The sequence below is a fragment of the Agelaius tricolor genome, unplaced genomic scaffold (genome assembly GCF_023055355.1).
Source record: "Agelaius tricolor isolate 1412-34295 unplaced genomic scaffold, bAgeTri1.0.p SCAF_26, whole genome shotgun sequence".
Classification (NCBI taxonomy): domain Eukaryota; kingdom Metazoa; phylum Chordata; class Aves; order Passeriformes; family Icteridae; genus Agelaius; species Agelaius tricolor.
In genome coordinates this window covers 10,423,895-10,438,418 of record NW_027269286.1, presented here as the reverse complement: position 1 = coordinate 10,438,418, position 14,524 = coordinate 10,423,895, and positions in this window count along the sequence as shown.

Sequence of the window (14,524 nt, the reverse complement as noted above, 5' to 3'; positions counted from 1 at the left end):
CATATAAATTGTGTATAACATTTTTTTATGAGGACAAGGTTTGCATGATATTTCTAGACTATGGCAATAGAATTATAATATTAGATTCACCCATGTAATCTCTGCTTTCTGACAGTTTTTGTAGAACTCAGATTTGCTGCATGTGTTGAATTTAGCATCAAATTTCAGCATACAGCAGGGATAAAAATGATGATTAAGCAAGAAAGGGAAGAATACTGAGCACAGACCAATGCACAGGATGTGGAGGAACTACGATAGTAAGAAATGGATTCTTTGATGTAAAGACAATTAAAACCCTCCAGTGTAAATTGTGGTGGATTGACCCTGGTCAGCAGCTAGGCAGCACACAGCTGCCTGCTCACTCCTTATCCTGAGCAGAGTGAGGAAGAGAATAGGAGGAACAAAAGTGGGAAAATGTATGGGTTGAGATAAGGATACTTTAATAAGCAAAGGAAAGAGGAAGGAAGAGAAAAAAAGAAAAAAAAAAAGATGATGCAAAGCCAGTCATTTACCACCTCCCACAAATAGACCAGAGCCCATCCAGTCTCTGAGCAATGACTAGTACTCCTCACAAAAAGAACTTCCCCAAGGTTTTTATTGTTAAGTGTGATTCCATATGCCTTGGAATATTCTTTTGGTCAATTCGCATCAGCTGTCCATATTGTGTCCATTCCCAAATTCTTGGCCACCCTCAACCTACTCACTGTAAGGACAGACTGGGAAATAGTCAATTGTGCAACATTTGCTCAGCAACAGTCAAATCAATGGTGTGTTATAAACACTGTTTTAGCCAAAAATACAAACCATCAGGACTGGATCAGCATCATCAGGGCTGCAACAAAGGAATTATCCCAACAAGACCCAGCCAGGCCAAGGAAATAAGTTGAAAAATGAAGAGGGAATAAAGGCTCAAGCCCATCTTTTCAGCTTTGTTATTTTGTTTGTTGCTTTTCTGTATGTTTGGTAGAACTTTCTAGTGTCAAAACAGCATTTTAAAGAAAAAAATTATATTGACCATTATACATGGGGAAATGGAAACAAACCCACAAAAATAAGTCATAGAGTATGCTACATCACTTTCTAGTATTTCCCTCAATATCTATTTCTATCACAAATAAGATCAGATTTGATTTCTGATGGTTGACCATTGCTTTAGCGTCAGAATTAGCAAAAGTGTTGTTCTGTGAGGGTATCCCACTTACATTGCTAATCAACTCTGGTGTGCTTATCAGCAGTAAGGATGCCATGGCTCTGAGAGTATCTGTGAATGCTCTGTGGATTTGTATCTGCTTCAAAAGTTGCTGCTGTTTTTTTTTTTTTTTTTACAGGATTACTTTTACTGGTCTCTACAGGAGATAATCAGAAAGTTTCAGGTATAGCCAAAGGACAACTTGGTTTAGATCTTATTATATTTTGACCTATTTTAGATAAATCTATTAAAACATTAATCTGGCTTTAAATTCTCCAGAGATGTAATGTGTACAATATATTTTAAGGGCCAGGAGAAATCTACAGAAAATGTCTGCATAATCAGCAAAGACTTAGAACCTAGATGTATGCAAATTTATCTAAGCCTGATGTTAAATCTTAAGAAATATCCTTAGATTTTTTTTCTTCTTTCTTTTTTATTATGATAATAGTCAAGAGCAATGGAATATGAAAAATTTATGAAAATTTATGTGGCTTAATGTAATTGCTGTCATACTTGCAAGGTAAAAATACAAGAATCTCTGTAAAGATTTGAATTTAATTTGCAAAGAGAAGAGAAGAAAATTTAGTTCCTAAATTCAGGGAACTTTTTTCTTGTATTAATTATTTATTACCTGACTTTCTTTTCTGGTCATGAAATTTAGGAAAGGCCAGAATTCCTGGTGAGATTTGGATGAATGCAGGAGGAAGAAAGATAATATAAAACCTGACTGAAATAAACTGAAATATCAAAGAATGCTTGTCTAACTTCTGCAAATAAATTTGCTCAATAACAAGTGCTTTTTCTACATCTTAAGGCTTCTACAGTGAAATTCTGTCCCCGACCATCCCTTTCAAACATTTCTATTGAAGATTCTGCCCTTCTAAAGACTCAGCAATAGAGAAATTTTGCCTTAATATCAGCACCTGTTAGTGCAAATCCAGTGTTTTGGACCAAAACACTGATCAGACTTTGTGGGGAGCTGGTCCTGCTAGGCCAGCTGCAGCCTCATGAGCCAAGAGCTGGAAGGTATTGATGTCTCAAACTGTCACAGGCCTGGGTGAGTAAAGCATATTGGCTCCAAAGACAAAGGCTGAAGATCCAATGTTGAACATAGTGACAAAATCTGTTTGACTTCTGCAAGTCAGAATGATGATTTACAGGACCTCAACCTGGCAATTCCACACCTACTTGCACCACAGAATTAAAGGCAATTTTTAATAGATGTGTGCATGCTGATTCTGTCAGGAAAGTTAAAACAGAAAAGTTTATTGTATTCAGCATCTTTCCCCAACACTTGTTCCCCACCAAGATGTATTAACTGTAACTACAATATTTTCACTTTTTGAAAAAATGATTTAATAACCGTTTTCCAATTTAGAAAAACAAAGCCAAAAGTTAAACAGGTCTACAAATTAATCAAAGAAAACTACAAGACTAATTTCAGACAGACACACTATTGTAGGTCGTTTTTCTAGCTGTTAATGAAAACTCAGAAGTGAGTAAACACTTCTAGCTCTTCCGTTATATGCTTGTTTTTACACGGGCAAAATGCTTAATTTTTTTTTTTGCAAAATAGAAGTATAATATTTTCACAAAAGAAGAATGATAGGGTTAATTAAAGTCAGTGAGTTGCTCTGAGATTTCATGTCTGTGAGCTTACATCATAGCAAGTTTTGAATTTTTTTTAATTAAGTGCATTGAAGATTGAATATACTGGATATCACCTAAGAGCACACATTCTTTTAAGATTCTCTGACTGATTTTTTGTCCAGACAGGCCTGGATAAACCACAGGTAATCATCTGGATGCTTATCCAAAGCAAAAAGAACACAGTAAGTTTGACCTGTGTTCTTTAGCCTTTGCATGAGATTTTTATGAGTAGCACACAATACACAAGGACCTCAATGCTAGTCACTTTAAAAAGGTCAGATAAAACTTTTTTCTTGATACAAATGGAAAAGGAGTTATCTGTCAAAATAATGAAACTACAATGAATGATATCCACTGTGTATAACACTCTAAATCTGAAAAAAATATCTGATAGGCTTTGCAAATGATAATTCAATCCCCTTTATCTAGTTATAGTGAGTAGGTCCACTAGAGAAACATTGCCACTTTTGCAATTAAATGAGGCTTCTACTTCTTACAATAAATTAAATCAAAAATAGCCAAGGACAATATTTCAGTCTTAAATTTTTATGCAAAATAAGAGCACTAAAAGACAATCTGGGGAAGGAAAATGAATGCACTGCCTAATAACCTGACATCTCTCCTCTCTTTTGAGTAGTATGGTTCAACACTATCATTTTTTTCCTTGAGTCACTCTGTTTGACTTATTGACATGGGTGGGATGAATTTTCTGGTTATAGTCCATATATATAAATGTATATATACATTTATATACATATATATATATATATAAATGTACATATATGTAACATACATATACATACATTTTTTTCTTTTAGTTAGACTACAACTCTTTGAGGGTGCAATTTTAAGAGTAACCATCTCAAAGCATGTATCATGTACCATTTTACCTGTAAACATAGGTTCATCTGGTGTTTAGATGGCACTGTTGCTGGCACTGTTTCACCTTGGGAAAAGTGTTATAAATAGATGAATTATTTAATACTGTAACTCAGTGGTGCTGTCTGTTGACATTTCTGGTAGCATGGTTATTTTAGAATCCAAGATACCAATCTGACCTGAACTTGATTTTATTTAATGTTTCTCATTAACTGACCATTCAAAAGAAAATATGAAAATTGCCTGTTTCAACAGTTTCTTTAGTAAACCAAACATGAACTTTGGGTTGCTATGCTACATCCAATACTATTCTTTGAAACTATGCTCTAGTTAATATCTGCACCTCTGAGAACTTGAAACACCTGCTGCTAGAAAAACCTAGCAAATTTCTGTTGATTTCATACTGAAAGGATGCATTACAACTAGGACGGGGTGGATGTGTACAAAACAAATCTTTTCTGCTCTTTTGTCCCACAAAGTTGAATACATTTCCCATCAGCGTCTGGGTGACTTTCAGTCATTTTGTCTGTCTGCATCAGATATCCTTGGATGCCACCAATAAAATATAAAATAAGAATATAAGTCTGGGAGTTTTTATAAAGAGTTTTGGCATCTTAAAAATGGAAAATAAGATATAAGTGCAAAGCACTGTTGTTTATCATCATGTATGAATATGAAATTCAGTCTGCTGCCTTATTTCTCCTTTTCACAATGCAAGAGGATTATAAATGTCAAATAGATTTTTTTGTTAGTCATAATACAAGAACAACATGTTGTGCATAAAACTTTGTCAAATTAAAACATTATATGCATCTTTTGGAAATACAGTCTATGTACACCTTAAACAGAAAATGCTTCCCTGGTTAGAGTCATTTTAAAACAAATGTCTTTGTCTATAATGTTTGGTTTTCCCTGATGAATAGTTGAAGGTCACATTATTAAAGTGTTAATAAATTACAATATTTATGTTAGGTAATTAAACTTGCCAGATTAAAAAAAAAAAGAAAAAAATGAATCTTATACATTGCTACATTGGATTCTATCTTTTTCTATCTCCCCTTAGGTAATTCAGGGGAAAAGAATTTCAGAATTAAAAAGAAAATGAACACAGATTTGTGTTTGTACTGAAAAAAATCATAATGAGTAAATATTTTTTCCAGTTGTGTGTATGTAATATGACAAATGCATTTTTGCCCCTAAACCATTGCAATTAAGAAATCTTGTTAATTTTACTTTTTTCTTTGGAAAAAACCTAAAACATCTGATGGCATGCTAATTTTTTACCCTGATGTTTTGCCAAGCCATAATGGCCCTAAGCAGCCCTACCTGGGATCCTGACTAATGCCTGGATTTCAGTTTAGGTATGGTGGAGGTGCACCTGTCCTAAGCTCTGCCTCCAGGGTGGACCTTTACATATGCTCTGTAACCTTGTCCTCATATCTGCTTTTGGCCCAGATTCCTTGTGCTTCTGATGGAACAGAAAGGAGCTGTGAAGGGTCTGGAGCACAAGTCTTTGAGAGGTGGCTGAACTGGTTGTTTAGTCTGGAGAAGAGAAGGCTCAGAAGGAACCTCATCATTCTCTATAAGTACCTGAAAGAAAGTTGTAACAAGGCTTTTCTCCCAAGCAGCAAGAAATAGAGTGAGAGGAAATGACCTCATGCTGCTCTAGGGGAGGTTTAGATTGCCTATTAAGGAAAAATTTCTTCACCAAAGTTGTCAATCCTTGGAGCAGGTTGCCCAGAGAAGTGGTTGAATCCCCATACCTGGAGGTTATTAAAAGACATAATGATGTGCTTAGGGGTGTGCATGGTTTTGTGGTGGGCTTTGCAGTGCTGGGTTAATGGTTAGACTTGATGATCTTAAAAGGTCTTTACCTACCAAACACTTCTATTCTTCTACCTAAACAATTCTACCTAAACAATTCTAAGACCTTTCAGATAAAGTCCCCATCAGAGGCTTCAGTGAATGTGAAGATGACTGTCACATGGGCTGTAGACTTCAAGCTACTCTTCTGAGTTTTTATTTGTCTGCAAGCATGTGACTACACAGGATTAAGTGTGGTTTTCCAGCTCTTAAATTGCTGCATCATATCAACCAGGCATAGGCTGGAGGACTGTACTCAGTGAATGCTCAGTCTTTCAGTGCTGATGGAAAAGAAATGTACCTTCCAGTTTTTAAATTCAAAATAGTACATATCAAGCATAGATTTATGATTTCAAAAGGCTGTAAACTATGTATTGCCTCTAAAAGGGACAGAATTCAGAGTAGCATGCAGTTGAGACAGACTCTATCTAAAACTACAGTTAGTTGTCCTATTTTGACTGATTAAAGTTTAGCTTTATTACATTACACTAATGCAAGTAACCTAAAAGCATCTTGGTATCTGTGCTTTCGAATAAAATTTCAAATCCATCCTGAAACCTTTAAACCCTCATCTTGCAGATCATGGATTTTCCATCTTCAGTAGCTCTCAGGGTTTCAGTTTTCAACAATCTTTACATAGTCTCCATTTCAAGTATTGCATTTCCATTTTTTCATATTTATTATCATTACAGCCAAGAGAATAGACTGATAAACCTAAGTAACTTATGAATCAAGTGACTCTCCCCTCAACAACCCATGGCTCTTCACGAAGAGGTACTGAGAATAAATGAAACCTTTGCCTTATTTCTCTCTACTTGTCCAGTCACTCTTCCCCAAGCCTGTAGCTCTGCATGGGGTTGCTGTGACCCAAGTAAGGTTCCAGCACTCCACCGTGTTGAACTTCTTAAATTTGTTCTGTGTATTTCGAGAGACTTATTTTGTATTTTTTTTTTTTTCAAGAATAAAATTCTTCAGTGGACACTGGTGTTTGTTTTCCCATTTTATTGTGTAAGAAATTTACTGAGTAAGCCAGAAATCTATCTCTTCACTCTGATTAAACCTATTCCAAGACTCTGTGGTTTTTTGGTCAAGTAGGATGAAAAATCTCCTTTTTGCTTAACATATATTGTTGAATTTTACTTCCTACCACATGTATAGGAATTAATTCAAGCTACTTTTAAAGCATTCAGTTTCAAAAAGGATCCTGGGTACTTGTATATTTTGTATTTGTAGGTCTTATTTTCTGTTTTTCAGCTGGGCACTCTAGCTTGATTCTGGAACATTCTCATAAATATGGAAACTGAAGATTTTAACAGTTTAATTTGACAAGTGAGTGTTTCTTGCCTTGGAACAAGGCAGTTACTGTTTCTGTGTAAGAGGCACGGTGTTTGCAATGAAGTTGGAATGGAAGTAGTGTATGCAGATTTTTCTCATGAATATGCATTTTTTCTCAGCACTTTCATCGAGATGCGCAATGTTTTGGTCAGTGTTGTCTTTATAATCATCTACAAGGACTTAATGTTCTCTATTCCATAATGACACGAAACTGCTTAAAACTCCATAGATTCTTTTGTCATTTCTGTTTTCCTGAGATGTTGTTGGCCGTTTTCTGAGACCTTGCTGCCCAATTCTATTTATTGTGAGCCTTATTGATACTTGCTTGAAGACCTGAGTAAAGATTTGTGGTTCTGCAAATTACTGTGTCTGTCATCACAGAAGGTAAAACAGAACTGTAGTTTTAATGTGCTTTAACACTGGATCATCATGAGTCTCAGGACATATACTCACTTAGCCAATCTTGTGTCAGGGAAGCACAATGTCTTTTGCCTGCAGTATCTGAAGACTCATTGTTAATATAATATCTGTAACCACCTTTTCCATTTAGTAGAAAAATTCACATTTACTCCAATTAAAATGACAATTTTGTAATTTTTACCAACTTTGTTTATCTTGTGAGCCACACAACTGCTCCTGTTGATTCCTGACCTCGTCCAAACCAAAAATAATGTGTATAGAAAAACCAATACAGCCATTCCATTTGAATGGCCTTTGCAGTACCAGCTGCATCAAACAATGACTATGGTGCATGTTGTAATACACTACCATGACTATATTTCCATTCTAACTTAAAACTAATATTTTCAAAACAGAAATTAACAGTGTTATATCATCTTCTTTGCCTTTCTGCACTCTATGGGCAAAAAAATAGAACCTTGCCTCCTCCAGGTGTCATCTTAGTTCTAAACCTGCAGAGTTATTTTAATACAAAGACTCCCTTCTTTTTCTGTTGAATACAATGCCACCAGAATGTAATGCTTGTGTATACTAGATATGGGAAAGCACTTAGTTGTGTGTCTTGTTTTCTTTGCTCATCCATTTCTATTTGTTATGTTACAGATGAATGTTCACTTTCATCTCTGTGGTAGAGTGACTTGGATACTTCTCTCAGCTTCAGGTGCCAGGGTGTATTGAAGCCTTTCCAAAAAACACGTTTGTACAAAGTAGCAGAGGGTGACTGATTGACATAAAGCTTATGTTGCCAAATTATAATGCTAGGAAATTATAGGGCTCCTATTGACTATACATTTTATTTATTTGCTATTTAAAACTGTGAACAAGTATGTTCTGAGAAATTCAACCAGTGGGTGATTAGAGAAAAATGTTTCTCTTGCTGTGAACAAAGGGAAAAACTACAGTTTGGGCTTTTTCCCTCTTGCATTTTGATTTAAAGATAAGTAGAGTGAGGAAAAACCTTCTTTGCAAATTGCATGTAAATCTCTGCTTTTCTTGAGAGGTGATGAAGGGGAATGAGATGGTGAAGTTGATTGTTTTCAACATGCCAGTTCAGGAAATTTCTGTTCTGAATTTCTGTGCTTTTTCTAGTCTATTCAGCTTACTCGGAAGGGAAGATTCAAAAAAATGTAATACCCTCATTTGTGATAATTTTGTGGATGATTATATGCTCTGAATGACAATTACTTTACACCTATAACTTTGTCTTACGCTAAGGACAATGAAAACTGCATTGCTGTATTTTTTTAAGTGTTTTGGGCTGGTTTTTTTGTTTTGTTTTCTTTGTTTGGGGGGGGTTTCTTGGGTATTTTTTGTCTTTTTTTTTTTGTATGTGTTGGTTTGTGGGGTGTCTGTTTGCTAATTTGGCTCTTTGTTTTGGTTACATCTGATGTTGCATAATTCTGAAGATCCTGTTTCCTTGCATTCTGCTCAAAGAAAAGGAAGGCTCTACCTACTCTACTTCACCCTATCTCACAGTTTTTATACCACCAGAAGCAGGCAGAAAATAAGGTTCTATACCCTCTGGAAATATTTAGGAATCTATTCATTGCATTCAGTGGGCTTTGGATAAAGGCCTAAAGCAACAAAACACAATCATGCAGACATTTCCTTTTTCTTTAGAACCCTTTAAAGGCTCATCTCTTTGTTTTGTTTCTCAAGTCCCTGATACCAGGAGGATAATATCTGTCTGCGAGTTAAAGACATATGAGCAGTAAGGAGGATCAAAACATAGCCAGCCTTCCAGTGCTACATCTGTGATGCAGATTCCTGAACACGGTTTAAAATGAAATGACTGCAGCGTAACTCAGAGCTTCAGTGAAACTTTACATTTTCTTCCTAAATTAATGAAGTCCAAATTTAATGCAAACTCATCACAGTGCTTGTTGACAGTAGAAAGTAAGGTAGTCAAAGCTCAGCTCTGAGGTGCTGATTTTCATGTTCTGTAGCCTGATATAAAAGATGGCTGCCATTTTTATTTGGGCAAGACCATCAGGGAAAAAAATTAATAAAAGTTTCCATTCTTGCATATATCCAGAGCTGAATTCTGAGGTCAATGGAATTTCCTTACTGAAGAATATTGTGGAATGAAACATTTACTTCATGTCATTCAGTGTAATGAAGTAAGTTTAAAAGGAGCCACTAATTTCTTTAGTTCCATTACTGTACGAAACAGAAGGGAAAGATAGTAATATTCTTCAAGACAAAACAGTATTTTTTTATGAAACAGGAGGAAGTATTTTCCTCCTCAATAACCAGCTAAGTGCTGCATTTTCTACTCTTTTCAGGAATATTATAAATTCTGCTCGATATTAGTAGCCTAATTTAGTTTGAAAAATTCTGTGCTTTGACAATGCATAAATAACTCTATATTGAGGGTTTGCAACTTCTAACACATTTTATCCATTCTTTTGCTACTTTGTCTAAGTATGTGCAAAGTATATAAGTAAATAAGCAAAGTATTTGCAGTACATATTATATTCTCAAACTGTTCATATTTTTGCTGGGTGTTATTTCACGTGTGAAATTCATCAACTAAGTCACTGCTAAGATTTCTATTTTCTGCTTCGTTATGGTTATTATTTTCTTCTTCATTGTTTGGTGAAGATAACAATATGGCATGATTAATTCAATGGAAGATTTCGGGGTAGGATAGTTACACAATTAAAAGGGCAATCACACTCCTTTCAAGTTTATATCTCCTGCTTTTATTTCTAGTTGAATTTTTGCTGACTTTTTTCGGATCTGTTTTTAAAAGTGTGCTGTATGTCATTCTCAACACTGTTGTGTTTGATTAGTCATTATGATTTATAGTTAAGGTTTCATCAAAATGCTTGCCTGATCCAAGTATAAGTATATATCCCCTTTTCTTCTATTTTTGGTGGAGTTCAGTCTGATTTCTCCAGACACAGTTTAATTTTCTGGTTTATCAGATCAATTTGTCACAAAGAACAGAAACAGGTGAAAGAGCAGATCATCAATTCCTATTGTGTATGGGGCTGGATAATACTGAAATTGTGTTGAATTAGAACTCAATGCTTACTGGTAGGGAACAGAGAGACCTATAATATACAGCAATTTTCAGTCGCCATGTTATACTTGGAGCACATAGAAATACAAGCTTGATTATACCTAGTTATTGATTGACAGTAGTGACTAAAGATGAAATAAATTGATAAAAACCTCAAAATTCCTTCGACACTTACTGTTTGTTTTAGAGAATAATCAACCATTAATCCATAGTACTTCTTTTTCATCCCTAAAACTTTTTTTTACTTTTTTTTAGGCTTTGAACTTGAGTTTCTGAACTACTAAATAGTGATATTTTTCAACTGAAGACAGAACTGTAAAAAGCTGATTCTCTGGTGCAGATATTATGTGCAAACTAAGAAGCCCTTATGGACTGTGTCCCTAGCAAGCTGTTGGTCAGCTGAGGGAGAGAAAAAAAGTTACATGATTTCCATCAAAATGCTAAGTCCAACAATTATAGCCCAGGGGAAAGAGATTAATGTTTGAAATATAACTGTGAAATTTGGAGATGGATTTCTTGTAGCTGGATGGTACTTATTTTCACTTCATAACACAGTTATGAAATGAATAATTAATGAAAATTAATAACAGTTTTTATGAATATACTTCAGCTTTTGGAGTGAATTGCAATATGTCAAAGTAGTGTATCCCTCTCAGAGCCTTTATAGAAGAATTCAGGAGATAAATAGCTTACAGCTTTTTAACTTCAAGCTTATGCTTTTATTGATTCAGAGACTCACATAGTCCAGAATTACATCCCTGGAAATAAACAAGCCTGGAGTAGAATTTTTTTAATGGAATTCAGATAGAAAGGAAAAAAAAACACTTTTGTTACTGACAGTTGTCTTTGTCAAAGACATATATAACTAAGGTTAGTTTTGACATGAAATTTCATCTCATGATAATAAAAGAAAAAAAGTTTGGTGATTCTTGAACTCTGTACTCAAAATGAAAGAAACAGCAGTTTGGTGTCTTCTGACAGCTCTTTTCTTTCTGGTCACAGAAGGTGAGTGGAAGATAGTAAAAGAGAAGGGATTGTGGCTCCATTTATTATGTTCTTCTGTAGACAAACACAGCACTAACAGCTCTATGGATTTTCTGGAATTACAGACTATCCTGTAAAGTCAAATAAGTGGGTTCATCTTGCCTAACTTAAAATATAAAAATATAAATAAATACAAAAATTCCAGTAAAAAGCCACAAACATGGTGAAGGTATCTGCACCTCTGATCTACAAGGAGAGGCTAAGCACAGGCTCAGGGGATATCTTATGATTTGTTAACTACATGATAGGAAAGAATAATAAGATGGAATCAGACTCTTATCAGTGGAGCTCAGGACTGTTTTAACATTGTCTTTGTTTCTCAATATCCAAATCCAAATCCAAATTAGCCTTAAGTCTTTTATTAGTCAGGTCTGTTTTGTCCATGACAGTACTTGATAAACAATTAAAACTATTTTGTGCATTAGCAGATCCAGAGAAAGGTTCAGTCCCATCACAAATTGAGGTGTGTTTCCTCACAAATGGCAAGGATCTGCAAGTGCCAGATATTGAGAGAATACATCTGGAAAGTGTAATCCAGCACATTTGTGGAAAGAAACAAGTGGTGGCAATGTAGGGTATTACTTTAACCATCATTCCTACACAGCTTATGTTTTTGCCTTCACTTTGATTCTTGAATGTAATGTTTTAGGCATAAATCACTTTTATCTGTTTCCTTCATCCTTTCTTACATTTCCTATATATGTAACTAACTAGTTTTCTTGTGGGTCCTTCTGGTAGGCTGGCTGTCTCCTTACCTAATTATTTTTTCTGAAAAGCTTTCCTTTAATACTCTCCTCCTCTGTGGTTTCTCATCTGACTCTCTTTTCTTTTTATTTTCAAGCTCCCATGTCCCCAGTCCTATAGCTGTGTTGGAATGCAAGCCTCTCTGAGTTCCTCCGAGAAGGAAATGAGTGCAGGGGTTGAATTAAAGCCTTTAAAGAAATTAAGATATATTAAGCCACATAGATATTAAGTAAAAGTGTAGGTTTAAGTTTTAAGTTAGTAGAAGTGTGAGTTATAGTTTTAAGTAAGTTTAAGTTTAAAGCTTTAGGTTTTGAGTAGAAATACATTCTAAGTGCCGTAAGAAACTGTGCTAGTTAGTAAGGCCCTAAGGCCTAATTTACACTTCAGCAACTTAGTCCTAGACATAATAAAAACATAGCAGAACCTTGCCACTATGATAGATAGAATTATTCACTTAAAACAGATAAAACTACATGCATAAATAGATAGAACTATTCCCGTAGATAGATAAACCTATACATGTAAATAAATTTTAAGTAAGATAACAGATAATACATTTGTATAAATAGGTAATATTATCTACGTAGTTTTTTAGGTAAGAATTGATATTACTTTCGTGCTACCATCGCACGTTAGAATCAAGTTCAGATTGGTTTAGAAAGAATGCTTTAGAATCATGTTTTTAGCAGGTTAGATGTTTTGTGAATGAAAACCCTGTAGTGGGGTGTAAGGATCATCATCATCATCAACCACCACAGCATCAACACATCAGCAACCACAAGAGGATGAAGAAGACAACAGAAGAAGAAATGAAGAAAGAAGGCTGTGGTCCCTGCTGCTGTTCAGAACATTGGCCTCTATTGCTGCTGCTGCTGCCTGGGACATGGGACTCTGTGCCAGAGAACAACTATTGCTGCTGCCACTGCTCCTGCACGGAACCTGGGACTCCATAGCAGGGAGCAGCCCTGCTGCAGCAGCTCTTGCTTGGGACTCTGTGCCAGAAGGCTTTTGCATGGACTTTAACACCTTGAACTCTTCAGGCCTTCTAGACTGACGTATTCCTGCAATAAACAGCCTTATACCAACCCACAACTGTTTGTGTCTCTTTGAAGACCTGAGACCCAAGTAACATCTCAACAGCCTGGACTCTGCCTTTCCATAAATCTCAACCAGTCCAGTTTTCATTTGAAATCCCCAGAAAGAACCTTTATGGGTCTAATTATTGGTATCTTCTTTTCTGGTACACTTTGGCACCAGTGGTTGCAGCAGTAAAATATTGCCTGAGGTGGGAAAAGCAATTCCTGAATTCGTGTCGTATGCCCAGAAGCCTTTGTTTTAGGGCAGCAAATACAGGCACAGGAACTATTTTTCACCTCAGGGTGAGTATTTTTAATTCAATTACCTCCCACTAGATGTACAGGAATATGTGGTGTAGCACATGCCTTTGTTTTATTTTTCATGGAAAACAGGCTGATATCTCCTCTTTCATCCCTGCAGAGATTATTGTTTCAGAAAGGCCAAACTTTTTTTTTTTTTTTGTGAGTGTCTGCCTTTTTATCATCATTTCTTTTCTTCTTCTGTTGAAAGAGGATACACTCCTGCCAACAGCACAGTAGTCTGAAGAGAAGAGGGGATACTTCAGGCCAACTTGCTCCCTCTTTTATGTTGTACTCAAGGCAGATGGAATGCATTTTTCTTTCTGCTTGGTGAACTGGCACTTGAAGCAGAAATGTCCAAAATATTGTTACTGAATACAGGCAGATGATTGCTAGTACTCAGATATTTTAATATATGAAAATTTGGGAAACTTTGGAGTACTACATAGGAATTTAGCACGTGTTTATAGCACACTCTACTTGTAGCTTGCAAGCAGCCAGTTCCATTCTGGAGTTTAGATCTTAATTTAGATCTTAATTTTTGTCTCTTAGGTTGGGCTGTGATCCCAAAGTGATGGTAGCATAGACTGAATAATTTGAATAAAGAGAGATGTTCCCTTTTTCAAATGAAGTCAGTCTTTGCTGATTAAGAAGTTTTAAGCAAGAAAAATATTCTGAGAAGAAAAGAGATTGCAAAAAAATGCCATGTAAGAGATGTCAGTGATTATTAGAATTGGCCATGGGGTTGGTTGGTTGGAAAGCCATATTTGCCTTTCATATTTAGTCACAGATTACTGAAAAAGAGGTTCTAATTCACCTACCACCATTCCACCATTTGTAGTACTTTTGGCTTGATATGTCCTTAGGAGTCTAATGGGACTGTTTTGCTCCCTTAACAGAGATCCACCTTCAAGGCAAACTTCCAAGGGAGAAGAACAAGAGCAAAAGACAACG